General features: G+C 41.3%; 1 protein-coding gene and 1 long non-coding RNA gene across 20 annotated transcripts in view; one reads left to right on the plus strand and one right to left on the minus strand.

Moving 5' to 3' along the window:
- The window catches only part of LOC139621280 (uncharacterized), a 563,233-nt gene that overhangs the window by 170,114 nt on the left and 376,168 nt on the right, over positions 1-16,951 (minus strand). The gene's annotated exons all lie outside the window — the stretch shown is intronic.
- Positions 1-16,951, plus strand: part of LOC139621276 (receptor-type tyrosine-protein phosphatase delta-like) — a 345,696-nt gene that overhangs the window by 76,216 nt on the left and 252,529 nt on the right. For all 19 annotated transcript variants that reach the window (XM_071477579.1, XM_071477582.1, XM_071477583.1 and 16 more), the window contains one exon: positions 16,358-16,381. The gene's annotated coding sequence lies outside the window, so the exon portion shown is untranslated. The remainder of the gene's footprint in view (positions 1-16,357; positions 16,382-16,951) is intronic.

Here is a 16,951-nt window from a genome sequence, read left to right on the forward strand (position 1 = left end):
CTAAATCATTCCTATTGAATCTTTATGGACCGATCACTTGAGTTACTAAGTAACAGAGTGGAAATGGCACGATGAATGAAAATAATTTAGTGTGTTTACTGAGTAGATTTTAGTACTGTAGGGGGAAAAAATTCTCTGAGTCTTATGCTCAACATAATACATTCACTGATATTTTACTTTAGATTATCTGTATGCAAAGTGAGTACATGAAGCCCAGCCAAGCTTTTATGTGATGAGACCTAGAGGGTAGTCTGGGTTGGGTGTCTTTAGATATTGGAGGCATGAAAATGAATTAGAATATATGGTAATAGTCAAGGCCGGGCAGCATTTATATAGGTTAGCCAATCCCCACGTTTGGGATTTTTTTTACGGATGGAAATTCTGTTTGTTATATTTAAAATATTAAAAGTAAACTGCTAATTAGGATGATATATTATTATTACAGATAGGTTAACATGTAAGCAGCATTTTAATCTTGTAGCATGTGGAGTTAATTCTAACCACTTTATATTCTGTTGGGTAGTTTATTTAATGCATTATATTTCGTACATTGATCATGTATGTATTTACAGTTGTCAAATATATGTAGTTTAAGAATATTCCCTTCTAAAATGTACTAAAGTAGAAATACAATTTGAAGGACTCAAGTACAATTACCTTGAAATTGTACTAAAGAACAGTGGGTTACCACTGTTTCACCACTGTGTATAATAATGCAAACATACTACTGCCAGTCTGATTAGCAACTAAAACTCAGAAATATATACTGTATCAACTGGCAATGTCCAACACTCATTCACAATCTTCTTTAAATATTAGCCAGTGCAACCATTGTTAGTTACAGAGGATGCAGAATCGAATTGTGAACAGTGTCTCAAAAAGTCTCATTAGCTTTTTGATGTAGCGTCCCTGTCTCCTGAACTTTGACTGATCGCTCTCTCTTGGCCCCAGCAGAGTGTCAAGAGAATGAATGAGGTGGCGGAGAGTGACAGACAGCTACCAGGTGGCGGCTGATCCCCTTCCCCCGGCCACCACATTTCAGCCAGCCTATCTTTAAAAGCTGGTAGTAATTGAATAATCAGTACATTTTAGGATGCAGGCAACGTTTGGTAACCGCCTACATCACTTTGAAACATAAAGGCTCCCTGCTACGTCTTGCTACGCAGCTTTCACTCTCTTTTTGTCACTCCAGCAAAATAGGGTTTTTATTTTAGTTCATTTTTGATAATGGCACTGTAAAGCAGTCTCCGGAAGGCACAACTATGCTTTTACATTTACATTATGTTATTATGAAGTCATGTCAGTTAACCATACTGAGAGTGCACTAGGGACAGCTGCCATACATATGAGTTTTAATTAGTTGAATACTTGACGTCTCTCTGTGTACTAACAAGCCCAGCATAGCACACATATGGTAACAAACACAAGTGAATTGTTATGGATCTATCATATTCCCCAGTACAAGTGTTAATTTGGTCGGACCCACGCACAGGATATCAAGAAATCAATATTGCTTTCCCATGTCTGTGGCTGCGCTAGGTGGGCCTAATTGAAATGTATGAGGGAGCCTGCTAAATGATCTGTGCAGGCAAGGGAGCCAGCGATTGCAAACATATGGAACGGTTCCTTAGACAAGAAAACATTTGTACAATGCTGAGAGAAAAACAGACAGAGGGGCAAAAGCGCAGGAGTGAAGGAAAGAGTGAGGCAGACAGAAAGGAAGGAAAAAAAGAAAGAAAGAGACAAAGCAGAGGGAGCAGAGTCAGTCATTTCACTCTGCTGCACGTGATGTTGCTTAATGTTCATGCAACTTGGACTCAGCAAAGATATTCCAAGGGAATTTGACAGCTTTTCAGTTGAATGCCTGAGTTCGTTAGAAAAAGGGATGACGGTAGAAAGAGCTCAGAAAGATGTGGGTGTTGGCACATTACCAACCCATTAAAAACAAATGACAGCACCAACATGGGGCCGATCATCCATTGTTGTCACATGTATGCTAAAAACGCTTGACCCTGCATGAAAGTTTGTTTTGTTGTATTTGAGTGAAAAAGTCTACATTTTGTTTTCTATTCAACATACACCATCTTTCCTTTTTTTCCTCTCTCTTTGCCTCTTGTTCCCTCACTCCACCATCCATCTCTCTTACCATGTCTCTCTCTCTAATAAGCTATTGACATTTTGCTTAGTAATGACTGCAAGAATAATGGGTCTTGTATCATCCGGAATGAGCAATGAGTAGAAGTGGCATTTTCTAACCTCCATAACAGGTAGACAACCAGGCTCACTCAATTCCAATTGGTCAGTTTAATTGGGCTTTTCTTTTCTGGGTAACGGGGTTCATCCCCTGTGCACTGAATTGGTACTCTACCACTTCACTGTTCCATGACGCAGCGATTAGTCAGGACCATCTTGCTCTAATGCGTCTAACACAAGTGAGTCATGTCCGTTAGAATCATGGCAAGGAGTAAACTGCAGAACACGTGAGTAGACTTCCGTGTTGGACATGATCAGAGCAGGATGTAGTAATGGATTTTATTATGGGCCAGCTTACAGTATGATAGTCTGAACTAAAAATATGTCTGATGTAATTTTAAAGTTCATTTCAGATCACATATTTGATTCAGTACTGTGGATTTTTAGTCCGTCTGAAGTTCAAACATCAGTGGTGAAAGAATATTTTGAAGTCTGCAGCCAAACAGCAGCTCTCACTTCAAGTGAGATAGGAAAAAAAAGTCAGCATGAAGAACTCACCAAAAAAAGTGGCCATTTCCTAACTAGCAGAAAGGGGATTCTTTTATGACAGCCTACCAGCAATAATGTGTCTTTACAAACATCACTCGAGGCTACAAACAGAGCTTGAGACACATGCCTATGGCCTAAGCAAAGTTCATCCGCAGGTGTCAAGCATGCTGATATAACTCTTAAATAATCCACACCTTACACATTGCTTTACAAACAGGAATAACTCTGGATGTGCAAGAGTTATTTCCAGGTTAAACCGTGTAGTATACCAAACAATCCTTTCAATTGTTGTCAATTGTTGTATAAATTTTGACAGGTGCAAAAGGTCAAATGATTAGTCATCTGAGAATTTTAACCTCTTAAGTGATGATTAAGTAAGCTAATGTTAAAAAAAAAACTCTCTGTGCAACACAAAAAAGCGTTATGGTCAAATATCTGTCACCTATTCTGCCAAAGAACATTTTCCAGATTTTACCATCATGTCAGCATCTTGAGCTGAGAAAACAGCTTAGCACAAGGATGTCACACACACACACACACAAAACATCTATTATTCATTTCGTCAATGTATTGACATGGACAGCTCGAGTGAGCACAAAGTGAAAGTCAAAACAAAAAGCTTTAAAGAAATTGAATGTGGAAACACATTCACAACACAGTTATGAATAGATATAAAAGGTTTCAGGATGAAAATCCCAGTTAACTGACAAGTAAAGATTCTGTTTAACAGGGTCACAGAAATGTGGGCTTTGTCTTTTTCTGACCTTTAGTTTTAATGCAAATGTATGGCATTTTAAATGTGCACCCTCTTAAGAGCAGGAAATTATATATAGAATGACATATACAGTAGATGCCATAGCAGTTGAGTTGAGTGACAGCCAGAATTGATTTGGTTGGCACAGGTCTCATTTCCTTTATGTGCACTAATGCAGGGGTTTTATATTTCCTATTATCACTTTCAGCATAACTGCATAACTCCAGTATATGTCTTTCTCATTCACCCTGCCACTACAGACTGGAAAGTGTTTTGGAGCAAGCGCCATCCAGCCGAGTGTGTACAGATGTGGTAATCCATTTGTTTAAATACATCTGACATGTTCATTAAGCTGCTAAGCCACACACCCTCACATTTTTCCCTTTTCTCTTTCAATCCTTCTACCAAAAGCTGCTTTTTCTTACTGCATTGAGACGGTAATTACCATGCAGTCAAATGAGAGGATGGCAAGCAGAAACACAGCGTTTGTCTGTGGCTGCCTGCCAGCCAAGCTACTTACACTGTGGAGCACACAGCACACAGACACTACAGGCCAGAGTTGGGCTTACATATAACTGTGGCTTCCTGAGCTAATAAAGATCATCTCTCTGGCTGAGGATTTTTGAGAGAACATAATATAGCATGTCAAAAATCCTTGGCAGGAGATGTGCTTGTAGGAGTGTTGCGTTGTGGGTCACTGAAACACAAGAAAACTAACAACAAAACATAAAAAGAAAAAAGATTTCAAAATAATGCATGAAGACTGAGACGTGGCACAGGCTATTGGGTTACAGTATAAGAGATGATAAAACACTTATCATCTGATACACAAAGTTCAGAGCGTGATGTACCACCACCACTACTCATGACACTGACAAGTTAAAGAAAGCAGAAAGGCCTTGTGCTGTTTTCATGAATTCTGAAAAGAAAATGAAAGGTTCTCCACCATCTTTCCACTTCAGGAGCATTAGAGACTCTCTGCCTGTTTACCCGCCTGCTTTTCAGGCATGTCGCTGCCAACTTGGCATATTACCCGGGCACTACACTGGTGTCTGCAATAATCCATCCCTGCCAACTCCATGATTGCCATGATCTGGGTCGGCAAGAGTATTACATGGCCACCTGGAAAGAGGCGAACACCTGGACGCAGCTTAGCGCCCAGCTCAGCCATAATACAGGTCTTTTCTCTGCCAGTATATACAAACCTCCCTCTTCTCTCTCATATGGTGCACACAAGTGATTACGCATTGTGTAGGCCCACTGTTGGTCTACAGTAGGCAACATTTTGCACAATCAAACTGCATTCAGTGCTCAACCTGTTCATAGGCCAGCTGAAAGTAATGGCAGCTGCAGAACGATGCATTGTGTGATGAACAGCAGGTGATACTCTGTACCAAACAGGAACTTTTCTGCATAATTAGTTTGAATCAATACTGTATTGTACAGCCTGTTTGCCAGGGTAGGACTCTTTTGTGTAGGAAAAACAGAGGTGGGTCCTTGCCTATTTACTTGTGTCAGTAGCAACTTTGTAACAGAGGGTCAGGTGGTACAGTACATATCACAACGTGGATCTCTGCAATGGTGAAAAAAAGAAATCTAAGGCAATTCTGGGCAGCTGCCACAGCATCTCACCTCCATTTTCTGAAGGATTCTCTTCTTTTATTCAACATGTCCAAACCAAACTTCTACTATTCAAGGGTATTGGAATACACTGTAGCTCCATGTAACCTTAAAAGAGTGTCAGACACTTCTTGTTCGTCTTCTGTCTATTTCTCCTTGTATTATTAAATCACCCTGCTTTTTTTCCCTCTACACTCTAAGTGCTGTGAAAACCAGTTGTGTCCTCGCCAATGATTTTCATGACAGCACAGTCATCCGACATTGTGGCAAAACAATCCTCTTGACCTCTGTCACTAAATTTCATTGTACAGGATCAAATTCACAATTTACGTTCCCTCTTTTTTTTATTATTATTATTTTCGCAGAGTCTTAACCTGTGTTTCCTTATCGTTAGCATCTAACTCACACTTTTAGGATCCATTTGCTGCATCATTCAAATAAATCTCCCCTCCTGTCCACTGATAATAACCGTCTGGTTAAGTCCCGTCACTCTTATGCCATGTGTAACCTCACTGGATTATGACTGGATAAAACAGCTTTCCTCCTGGGCCATAGCAGTTCTTACTCTCTGTTTACTTTCAAATTGTGTAAGTAGATAAAAAAAAAACAAACAAATAAAACGCACTGAAATATGATTGGTTGTTTTTTTTCTAAAACATCAGTAGTCAGTTGTCATTATGTTGCTATCCAGTCTAAGAGATAAAACTTGCATTGTAGGACAAAACCCTCAAACAGATATTGCCAGGTGACAGGTGCTGTCCTCTACTGGAGCGCAATGTATTTATATCACATAATTCACCTCAAAGAAAGCTATTCATCTTCTTGGGAGAGCCAGTATTCATTAAATATGGTTCCCCTTCAGTAAATTGAACAGTCACAACTCACAAACAGTCGGACATAAAATCACGCCTCAGAGAGCCTGAAGAGGTAAAATGTCTGACTTTTCGTGATCTTGATAATGGATCTCACTGCGGAGGGGGGTGGGGGGAAGCATCAAATCTAGACAGCTCCCACAAAGGTATCCACCAAAGCCCAGAATCCCAGCTAGCCCTCTCAAATCAACTGAACCATTGTGCATGTTGAAGAAAAATGGCCTGAGATTTGAATGGCCACTGAACACAGATGCTAAGGAGCGACAGTGACGGTCACAGGAGAGTTGACATTGCATGCGGCGCAATAGGAACAACAAGGAAAGGTCACGCAAGCAAACAGTGTCGATGAAAAAGAATACCGCCGCACAGCAAATGAGGTGGGAGACTGAGTTGAGCATACCTCAGAATTTGTGCTAATTACTAGTCCTGTGGGTGGTTGTTAGTGGGGAGCGTCCACTGCTTATGTGTGCTTATATAAGCAATCAATGGCTTTAATTAGACTATTAGGTGGGATAGGGTCCCAGCAGACTACTTCCAAGCCTTAAGTAGCCTTATTGTTTACCTTGCTGATTGCAGAAAGTGCAGCTCGTTGGGAGGTTGGGGTATTGTGACTATTGATGCCAAGTTTAGCTTTTTGGTAAGATCTTACAAACAAAAGTAGAGACTATGTCTGACTCTGTGTTTGATTAGCAATGGTTATTGTAGATCACAGGCATATCTTTTGATAGATTTTTAACAACATGCCATATATAAATAGAAACAATAGTTGGTTGGATTGCCATGAAATATTGCCACCACAAGGTTAACCTTTTTTTTTCTGACAAATATTTCAACATCTACTATATGTATTGGAAATAAAATGTTGCACAGAACTAACAATGGCTGCCCCGTTATGTCAACATTCTGACTTTTCCTCTAGTGCCACCATGAGGTTGATATTTGTTGTTTTCAGTGAAACATCACAAATATTAGAGAGATTGCAATGACATTTTGTGCAATCATTCATGCCCCCCTCAGGATGAGCTGTAATAACTTATGTGAGCTCATGAACTTTCACTGAGCACCACCTTCTGATCAAAAGTTGAATTTGTCTGATACTTTGGACTTTGCAAATCTGTAGCCAGGTAAGTTCCAACCTGATGACCAACAAATTAAGAGATATCCACATGATAATATCTGTAATAAAATGCCCAAGGCTGTATATCTATTCATATATTCAAGATCTCCACTGTTATGTCAGATTTGCAGTCTATAATCTTTTTTGGCACAACTCAGTCTATACATTCCCCTGAATTTTGCTCCATTTTTCCCTCCGATTTCTTTTGTGGTGCAGTATAAGCTGGTGGTGGCCTTTTCCCTGAACCATTATAACAGCCTTGTAGATCCAATAATATTGTGTTTACTGAGCAAACATGCTGAAAAAACACTATGGCGCTTCTCCATCTTCATATTCAATATTCTACATCTCGCAGATTCACTGACCCCTCAGAACTGAAACGCTGTGAAAAAGGAAACCCTAATGCTGGTATTATTATCAGGAGCCTTTTATCTTGAAGAGTGGGTTTTTATATAAGCAACCAGGGTGACATGAAGAGGGGTTCTCAGTGCCAGCTTTTATCAAGAAGGGAGAAACAGAGAAAGAGAGACATTAGTGATGCAGGGTAGGTAATGAAAGAGAAAAGATGAGGAGGAGAAGGAGGAGGTGGTGTTGGAAAAAAAAAAAAAAGTTGGGCTGAGCTCATTGAGAGACAAAGGCAGGAAGCGACAGCGAAAGTCTCAGTTTAAAGAGCAAATGAGAGACAGTCAGCACTGGGAGGTGAAGGGGAGCACTGTAATAACTTCATGCATGTTTAAGCAGAGAGGTAACATGAGTTAAATGCCCAGAGGCTGTGGGTACCAGCAGCCAGCCAGAGAGATGACACCAGGTGCACTGCATCGCTGGAGCGGAGAGGGGTGGTGAGGCAGAGTCACACCCGGGACCGGGCAGACAAAGCATGCACACATAGTAACATGTATTAGTGCTCTTTGATTGACAGAAAATTTATTTCAACAATTGTATCACGGAAAAATGGTAAAAATTAACTGGTTCAACTTCTTAAATGTGATGTCCACCACCACTGACATAACTTAACATTATTTCATTATAGTAATCAACAAATGAATCAATACTGAATGTAATTATTAGTTGACACCTGGTTTTCACTGTTCAGACGTACAGGATGTTCATGAAAGATAAATGCATTGTGCTCTGTGCCCATACTCTCTCATTGTTGTACACACACTTGCACACAGACTCCTCTCATCTCACCAGGGAAAATATCCACTGTCAGTGCGAAAAATGGAGTGGAACAGATGGCATCAGAATGATTGAAACCACCTACTACGGTTCCCACAACTTCCCTGTCCTTCTCCCTCTCTCTTCCTCATTCTCTGACCCCTCCTCTCTCTTCACCCCCATGTTCCTGCCTAACTACACCCATCGTCTGAATGCACCATCCCAGCCTCTTCAATGCCATCCAGGCTCACAGTTCTTGCCAAGAGGCTCAGGCTCACTGGAAGCCCCATGGCGCTACACAAAGTCAGCCAAGAGGAGAAAGAGAGGAGGGAAGCGTACAAGGAGAAAAAGAAAGGTGGAGGGAAGAGGAGGCGTGGTATTTTTCCCCAACAACTTGAAATCTTACTCTCATTTTAGCTGTGTTATTTTTAGCCCATCACACATTTAGATGAAAATATCAGTGGTCTCTGCCAAAAGATTTTTGGATCACTGCTAAAATGTAAAATCCCAGAACAACTCAAACATGTATTTTTAAGCAGCCGTCTCCTCCTTTCTGAACTATTTTCCCTCTCTTCTTTTCTTTCTTCTCACTCCCCATCAGCCCCTTCTCGAAGCCCCACCTTACCTCGTCACACTTCTCCAGCACCCGGCCTGATAGCTGAGAGCCAGTCATGTAAATGAGATAGTTAGCAGATCAGAAGGCATGGAGAGGAATTTTTAATAGCAGAAGAGGTGTTGATTAGTGTCAGAGAAGGAGAGACAAGGCAAAGTGCAGGCAGCCTCTATTACACCCGAATGCTTTGAGGCATATGTTGAAGTGTGTATGTGTTGGCGTGTGTGTGTGTGTGTGTAGGTGTGACGAAAAGACAGAGAAAGGAAACGTGTGTGCATCCTTGCGTGCATTTGCACTGTACCTACAGACATTCGTCTAGCTTCTACCATAGTGGGAGTGTATGTGCTTGGCATCAAAGTGTGTGTGCCTTCCCTCTGGGAGATCATCGTTAATGCATAATACATAGCTCCATATTTCCGACTATAACAGCAATAATGTTGGTGCGCTGAGCTTATGAAGAGGAGATCAGGTGTAGGAGAAAGTGATTACAGGGCATAAACACTGCAACTGATATTGCTTTATTGTGCGAAGTAACTGGCATGAAGATGACAGTAGCTGAAGATAGCCCAAAGAAGAGTGCCAGTAACAATGCTAATCAAGTGCCTTACTGCAGCTACTGTCAGTAGTTGTCAGGGAGTCACGCAGATGACGGGTTGTCCTGGTGAACTAAATTGAAGCTCAAAGGGGGGAGTAAGTGTTGGACATGGAGGCATAAAGGTTCCAATTGTGCGTTAAGTCATTAAGCACCAGTATACGATGATGATCTGGCTCGGCTATGTTTATTTATATGTGCAATTCATGTCAACAATGGAGATTTATTAGTATAATCAGGCAGCATTCTTCTCTGGTAATATACCGTATGTAATTGTGGAGTTAATTACATTTTAGCTTGACACTAAGCAATGTGTGTAGCATTTTTAATTAGACCTCTAAGGAATTTTTTTTTTCTTTTCTTATTCTGTTTTTTTGTTAGTGTCACAGTTACATAACACTTGCCCTCTTTCAAATTTTATCCAGAGCAAGATGTGATCCCAACACAGTCTTTATCTATGGATCTAAATTTGAATCCAGCCTTCAGATAAGGTCTAGGAATAAATAAATAGCAGTTCAAAGCGGGCATATCAGTGGCTCTTCATTCTGTGTCCAGGGGCTTGCCCGCATCCTGTTGCCCATGTCAGAATTTTCATCTTCCTGCTCTCCCCAGCTGCTTCCCTCGCTCGCCTCTCTCCCTCCTGCTCACACAGATGGCAGAGGGGTCGAAGCACTTTAATGAATTTTCAAAGGAGCTGCATTGGCAATATTAAAAGGAGCTCCCAAACTTAAACACGTCTGACACCGGAGTCACGCGCATGTGCATAACGACATGGGCGCGCACGTATAAATGGCACAAGCCTCCAATCTAATACACACCCATCGATGCAAACATATCTCCCACACACACAGAAATACTGTACACACGCACCAACACCTGTGTTGCTTTCCTCACAAACCAATAACATCCACAAACAGAGGGGAAAATACCACATCCTACACACTGGTGGACGCTCTTAATTAACTCCATTAGAATGACTGGCACCCAGTGGAAGGTCAAAGGTCAATTTTAATGATGAGCCTACATATGGCAGCCACCGTGTTGCCTTGCAAGTGAAACGAGCGCAACTTCTGCTGATCCATCTGTCCCGTGGTAATGACTGCACCTGGCCTTGCATGGGCCAATGCACACACAGGTACCCGAACTCTCAGAGCGGGGCTCGGTGCACAGAGGGAAACACAATTAAAAAGCAATAAGCACGCTCGCATCTTGCGGCCACATTGTTTACTCATTATGTCTAATTATCTATTTGAGTCAGAGATTTAAAAGACTCCTTTGTACGAGCTTTTTAGACAGTCAGTGTGAGTATTTACGGAGCAAAGAGACCATAAATGACTGTGGTCTTAGACCTGGTGAATTTCAGTTGGAAATGCAGTCAATTGTAAAGCGTGTCCTCGTGACCTGTGTTAATGGTTTCATTGTTGCAAGAGGCCAATGTTTAGGCGCCTGATTTGTGAGTAGAGAGTGAAGTGTCAAACATCATTAAAGCTCAGTTTTTGCCTCTCCTTCTCATACCACGCCTGCAGGTACCACTCCAATCCAGGCCTCTTTTAGCCGGGCTTGATCGCGCCAGCCGACATACGACTGCCTGTAGCCGCCCCCCCCCCGTCTTCACAAGTGGCTGATATGAAGGGCCATGCCAGTGCTGCACTGCTAGAGGCATCAAGGCTATTGCCTCTCCCTCTTTTTATTTCTTTCTTTCTGTTCTATCCTTCCGTCTACTTCTCCTTAGGCAAGAGAGTCTTTATCCCACCTCTATGTAGCTGAACTCAGGGTCAGAACTCTGCACAGAGCCCACGGGTCTCTGATCTCCCCAACTTCTGATCACTCATCAAGGTCTGCCAGGCAGAATTCTTAAAAAAAAGCTGCATTTGAAAAAGTCCTTTAAATCCCCTCAGTGTTTTTTTTTCCTAACACAAAAGGAGTGGACAAGGCCCCCGGCAAGATACATCAGACCATGGCTGCATTTGATTTAGCTCTGTTCTTTCATTTATATATATATATATATATATATATATATATATATATATATATATATATATATATATATATATATATATGTTGTTTTTTTGTTTTTTTTGCTATCCACATTCTTCTAGTATAGCAGATGGTATCAGTTGGAAAAATATTATCTTTGTATCATTTCAATAAATGCTGATATGTTAAAACTATATGATAAAGATAAGCTTGCCATCAGAAAATCTGGGGATTGAGTTATACAGAAATACAGCGCTTCTGTTTGAAACAAGAGACAGCTGCAACGAGAACAGAACATCTGCTGCGGTGCGAACATAAGCATACCTCGTTCCCTCGCTGTCATGCCTGAGCGGCCTATAAACTGGACAGCGCTGAGTCTGACAACTGCCTGATGAAGTCTGGAGTTTGTGTAACTCCGCTCATCACGCTGTCACTCACAAAGTACTTATTCACACCTCAACTTGAAGAGAGATTAAAAACAAGTGAGCAGTTTTTTTTTGTTTTTGTTTTTTCCCTCCTCTCAAAGAACAGCCTTAGTTGCAGCCGATCTGGCTTCTTTTCTGACTTGTGTAAACTTCTAGATACTTCTGCAGTCTGTGTGAGCCCAGGCCATCTGTAGCCTCTGTCAGTGCTTCTCCAATTCTTTGTTGTAACAGAAAAAAAGAAGCAATGTTTATATCAGCTCAGATGGAAGGGTGCAAACTCTCTCTGTATCGTCAATAACATGGCAGCATTGCTCTCTCTTCTGCAATGTCTGTTTTACACCTCCTCTCTTTTCTCCCTGCATTGAGGCCTTTTTGCAGCGAGCTGGAGGCTGGCCAGCCAGAGCCATTTTGTCCCATTATGTGTAACTGTAAAAAAAAACAGCTGCTCCCATTCCACACTGGTGAATAGGTTAAATGGTGACACAAGGAACAGGGTCTTTTTTGTCATGGTCTAAATTGACCGACAACAGGCGCTGGAGGTTCCTTCTCGGCTGCCTTCCAGCTTCATTGCTTTTGATTTCCAATTAGTGGCCACTCAGTCCTGCAGCCGTTTTAGAGACGGGACTCTCTCTCTCTTGCTTTCGCTCTGTTTCTGTGTGTGTGGACATGCACACATTTCAACATGCCACTGAGGAAAAAATGAGCTAGAAATTCCAAAAAATGGCTGATCCACTGATTCACTGAAATGAATCTGCAAGAGCAAAGTCATATCGATGTGATTGTTTTCAGCTTGTGCCATCCTAGCTTACTCTATCATTTACCAAACCAATACCATCAATACGAGTTCACTGTATATAGGCTGGAAGTGCACTTATGACACAAGTGTTTAATAGCACATTGAAATATGCATGCCATTAAAACAGAGAGAGAGGAAGGGTCTAACAAAAAGCTACTTGTAGTTAATGAGGGAAAGAGATATTCATAATGAAAGAAAAGATAAGAGATACTTGAGATACTTAGAAAGTCCAAAATAATAGAGTTTTCTCTTCTCCCTTAACTGACCTCAGAGCCGAATGTGCTGCCACACTGATCACCCTCAGTTCTACATCTTTGAGGAGTTGCAAATTGAAGGGGAGGGTAAGAGTAGTCTAAAACAGATTATGGGCAAGAAAGGTTTAAAGAAGAGAATTTCCAGTGGCTGGCGAAGAATAATTGAGCCACTAGTAATGATTAACAACCCGATCAAATTCACTTTTTAAAGCAATTATTAGAGTGATAATGAATGATTTGTGATCACTGTGTAGAAAACTTGCAAATTATGAGTGTCATTATCAGGCAATGACCCTGACATTGTACTGTGCCAGTTTTAAAGGATTTCATACCGCTGGTTATTATAGAGATGACATGTTAAAGTAAAAGACTACAGCAGCAGTGCAAGGGGGCTTAATTTGAAGTTATCAGTAGGTGTGCTCGAGGTAAACTGTCAGTGACCAAAAACAATCAGGTCCTTTGATTCCCTTAAAATGCAGCGCAGCACCCGTCGTGCTGCAACGACTGTTATGTGATGAATGAGGCTAGCTGTGTCAAAAAGAATCTCCCTCGAGGAAACCGATGCCCTTGTCCGAGAACTGCAAAGTCTCAGAGGGCTTAATATGGAGCACCCCAAATATCCCTCCAAGGGCAGATGATGTCTCTTTGAGTTTAATCCAAATTTCTGGACAAAGTGTCATCTCTGTTACCATGTTTTCTTTGCACTTTAACATCTTTAAGGTGAAAAGACATTGTGTACACTGTTAATACCAACTGTGTTGAAACATTTAACAAGATTAGCTTCAGACAGTTGCTTGAAGGTTTCAAATGTTGACAGTATCTTTGAAATAATAGGCTGCAAAAATCCCTAGTTAATACAATGTGTTGTGGTTGTACATCTTAAGTACAGTGTTTTTTGGAGCTCTTTTTGATGTTTTAAATGTGGCTTGTGCAACTTATTGTATAGTTTCAAAGTCTTATGAACTGCAGAAACTTTCCACTCTGCTGTGCCCCCAGTCAGAGTTGTGATAAGGAGCTATAGCATTATAAATTGCCTAATAAAGTTAAATTTAGTCAATTGCCTAATAAAATTGTCACTTGCAACACATACAAGAAAGTCACTTCCTAAATCTGGAGGCAAACTCAACGGCTTCATGGTGTGGCTGTCAGTTACTCATCCTGGTGAAGCCATTCCTGCCTTATTGCATTGGCCTGTCAAAGGAGTCCTTTATAAAATTGAGTCCATGCCTTCACTAAAACCCATGTGTAATAAGTGACATGCTCACTATATCGCATCACCGGGGCTTTTTGTAATGCCTCCCAACACTGACCACTCCAAACATCCCCAAATCCCTCTCGTTAATAGTGAAAGAGACAACATGAGGAGCAGACATCTCAGCTTTTCTTTGCCTCGTCAAAAGTTTCCATTTCGTGTTGTGGGTTCTACACAGCATAACTAAGACCCTGGAAGCAGCTTATCTGCTTAAAACAGGAGGGTGAGAGAGGGTGAAAAAAGTGTCTCTGGCTTCCATCTTTTTCCTGGTTCACAGAGTGGGTTTATTGAAGCCACCAGAGCTTTGGTTTCTCCCTCTAGAGTCCCCTGCACCATCCCTGCTAGTCTAATCCACTTAGGCCCACGCTACCTCCACTGGTTTTGATTGGCCAGCCTTCCAAATTTACACAGTAGGACTCGGGAAAAATCAATAATCTTCACTGCACTGCAAAAAAATCCCTCTATTAAAAACACAAAATGTGATTAGATGAAGAGAAATATGGAATGGTTGAGAGTATTGTGCTTTGGGTTATTCACCTTTCCTTTTTTGGCATGAATGGTTTCAGCTATAGAAAATTTCAAGTCCTTCTTGACAAAGTAGAATTTGGAATTCAGTCTTAATTTTACATCCTTGGGGTATTTGCACTCAACGCCAGACTGCAAAATGAAAATTTTGCCCCATCCTATTCGTTTCCCGTCTATTTTCATTGCTGTCTTTCAATGCCGCCCCTTCAACTGTCATGGTCTTTCACTCTCTCACTACCAAACAACACTGATGCTAATGTCATTGAAAACCCAGGTGTTTCTAGTGGCTCTTGAAGTCTGACATCAGTCCCTTCCACCCCCTCCCCTGGGTCCAATTTTCCCGGCATGAAGCTTCAAGGTCCTCCGCTGAGCTCTCTGTTTAGCAACAACACTAGCAGCGAGTGTGAATGTGTGTCAGACAGAATGGTAATGAGCATCACAGAGATTGAACCCCAGTCTTTCCCCCTCTCCCTGAAAATAGATTTGTTCTCACGTGCAAAACAGATATTGTAATCACATTCCCCCCATCGTGATCCCCTTGGGGATTTGTTGCATGCACACCAAAAAATGTAAATGAATGCAGGGGGGGATAAACATCATCGGTGATAAATCATATTACTGGTAAATTCTGCTTAGCAACACAACTAGACTGCACTGTAAGCAATGGCAGCTCAGAATTAGTCCTGAGTCTACTATTTCCCTCACAATACACACAGTTATTGTCAGTTCACTCCATTTTCTTGTTTTATTGCACATTTACAAGAAAGCAAAACTGTAGTTGAGAAGAAAATATTCGTAAAGGGACCACTTTCAATGTAAAAAAAAAAAAAAAAAAAAAAAAAAAATCAGCATGGTGTAATGGAAATCCAGTATATATTTCTCAGGCAGAGAGGTAGAACAGGAAAGTGGGGTGAGCACAGGTCTTATAATATCTCTTTCTATAAATCTTTCTAGATATGAATGTCAGGTAGTTGTGACACAGTGAAGATGTGGCTAAATGTTGAGGGGTATTTTCACACTGGTTCATTGTTTGTGCCGGGGCCAGGCTAAGGTCTTTTTGAGGAGTGTCGGACTGCCATTTTAGTGTACTGTTAGAACCTTGGATGTCGCCTGTCAAACTAACAAGCTTGGGGGAATGTAACAAAAGTGCAAGCACACAGGGAGAGAGGTATCTGAGGGCTACTAATTTACCACAGAGAAATATGGAGAAAAGAGAACACCTTGGTTCACAGTATGATTTGTGCGAGCACATTTGTTTGTTCGGTGGTTGTGTTACACTAATGCAAAAGAAAACAAAGACTTGTCAGTAATAGATTAGGTTTCTGCCTACATTCTCTCTGCATCCACCCTCAAAATCTCGAAACACTGACAAATATTAATGCAAGTTGTGCAAACTCTGGATTCCCAGGGGAGACTATCTCAGACGTTTCATGTCCCTCGATTAATAAATGATGTCCCCCTCTTGACAGGGACTATTCTTAACCCCCAGTCTGTACAATGCTGGGACACCATCATTTTTCAGGGAAGCCAGTGACAGCCTCAGCCTGCACTGAAGTTTAGCTTGCTGTACATTGTAATTTGCTGACGTTTCTTTTCTCTCTCTCTCTTATTCCCACCCTCTTCCCCCTGCTTCCTCTTTCCCCCAACGGCCTGCTTACAGATGTGACCAACTATTCCACACTAGGTAAGACTCGTTTCATCTTAGATAGCACTGTTCTCAAGAGTGTTTGAGTTGTCGTGTGTCTTTGGGACTGATGTGAACGCATAAATATGGAAGAGAGTTAGATGGGGGAGGGGTTGAAGCGGCACCAAGATGCTTCTGTTTGCTCAGTAAGGTATGCAATGCTCTGCAATCTTCACTCATCCCATTTTCCCACATGTGTGCATGAGAATACACAATGGTAGCCTTTTTCTGGCGAGCGGATTGTGTGCTTTGTGCCTTCATTTTGAATTTTATTCAAATGAGAATCAAATGGCCCAGATTGTTCAAAGAATACGCCGGCAGTGTTGACTTAAACAAGCATAGCACGGATGATGTCTGTTTCCACACTTTGGTGAGCTTGTGGAAATATGTCATATGTTAAGCAATGAACCTTTCCGTTCTTCCCAACTCCACATGTCAACATGAAACCCTTGGTACCATAGACCCTAACAATGACAGCCTTGGCCATCCTTTTCTAAAGAAACACCTCTCAGGGGCCTTCCAAATATTTTCACCTCATACTCATATGGTTATGTACTGAGCAACAAGATG

This window comes from Trachinotus anak, unplaced genomic scaffold (genome assembly GCF_046630095.1).
Source record: "Trachinotus anak isolate AG129_WGS33_773 ecotype Australia unplaced genomic scaffold, CSIRO_AGI_Tana_v1 ptg000005l, whole genome shotgun sequence".
Taxonomy (NCBI): Eukaryota; Metazoa; Chordata; class Actinopteri; order Carangiformes; family Carangidae; genus Trachinotus; species Trachinotus anak.